Consider the following 1,056-nt stretch of genomic DNA (forward strand, 5'->3'; position numbering starts at 1 on the left):
GGAGGTTGGCTTTATTCTAAAACTAAACTAAAAACTAAACTCCTCCCGCACAGGTCATGTAGGCCCAAAGGTATCGAAGGCCGCCGTGTCATCCTCAGCCCACAGGCGTCACTGGATGCAGATATGAAGGGTTGTGTGGTCAGCACACCGCTCTCCCGGTCGTAGATCAGTTTCTGAGACCGGAGCCGCTACTTCTCAATCAAGTAGCCCCTCAGTTTGCCTCACAAGGGCTGAGTGCACCCGCTTGCCAACAGTGGTCGGCAGACCGGATGGTCACCCATCCAAGTGCTAACCCAGCCCGACAGCGCTTAACTTCGGTGCTCTGACGGGAACCGGTGTTACCACTGCGGCAAGGCCGTTGGCTGTTGGTTTTATTCAGGATTCCAATATACCATCTTATTTCCCACTCTTTTCACTACAGAATCCTAACTGTCAAAGTAGTCTCCGTTCACTGTGACCGCCTTTCGCCGTACTGATGGGAGGGCCTGCGTGCCGACATGGTACCACTCTCCTGATCGACGCCGGCGCCAACGTCTTGTTGCCTCAATGACCTCCCCATTATCCAGGTAGTGCTTCCCGCGGAGTGCATCCTTCATTGGGCCAAACAGATGGGAGTCTAAAGGTGCGAGATCTGGGCTGCAGGATAAATGAGGAAGAAAATCCAACGGGCCAACGAAGTTTCGTGAGCTCCTCTCGCGTGGGCAGACTTGTGTGACGCTTTGTGTTGTCGTGGAGATTGAAAAGTTCGTTTGCATTTAGTCCGACGAACACGTTGAAGCCGTTTCTTCAATTTCCTGAGGGTAGCACAATACAATTCAGAGTTTCAACCAGTGGACGAGTGGGTCAGCACTACCAACAGTGACGTCCAGTTGAGCAAGGAGGTGTTTGATTGTGATCTGTAGATCACCTCGAATGAGACTGTTCGCACGTTCCAACACTGCCGTAGTTAACAGCTGTGTGCGGAGGTTGGCACGCCGGAGATGGGACAGGTTTCGCGACCTTGTTGCGATAATGACTGACGCCTCGCTCAACAGCTCACCGTCCTTTTGTATGCAG

At 52.7% G+C, this 1,056-nt stretch overlaps 1 pseudogene; it reads right to left on the reverse strand.

The window, feature by feature from the left end:
- Positions 1–245: 245 nt before the first annotated feature.
- On the reverse strand, positions 246–363 carry LOC124723811 (annotated as a pseudogene).
- Between the last annotated feature and the right edge of the window lie 693 nt (positions 364–1,056).

The sequence above is a fragment of the Schistocerca piceifrons genome, chromosome X (genome assembly GCF_021461385.2).
Source record: "Schistocerca piceifrons isolate TAMUIC-IGC-003096 chromosome X, iqSchPice1.1, whole genome shotgun sequence".
Lineage (NCBI taxonomy): Eukaryota > Metazoa > Arthropoda > Insecta > Orthoptera > Acrididae > Schistocerca > Schistocerca piceifrons.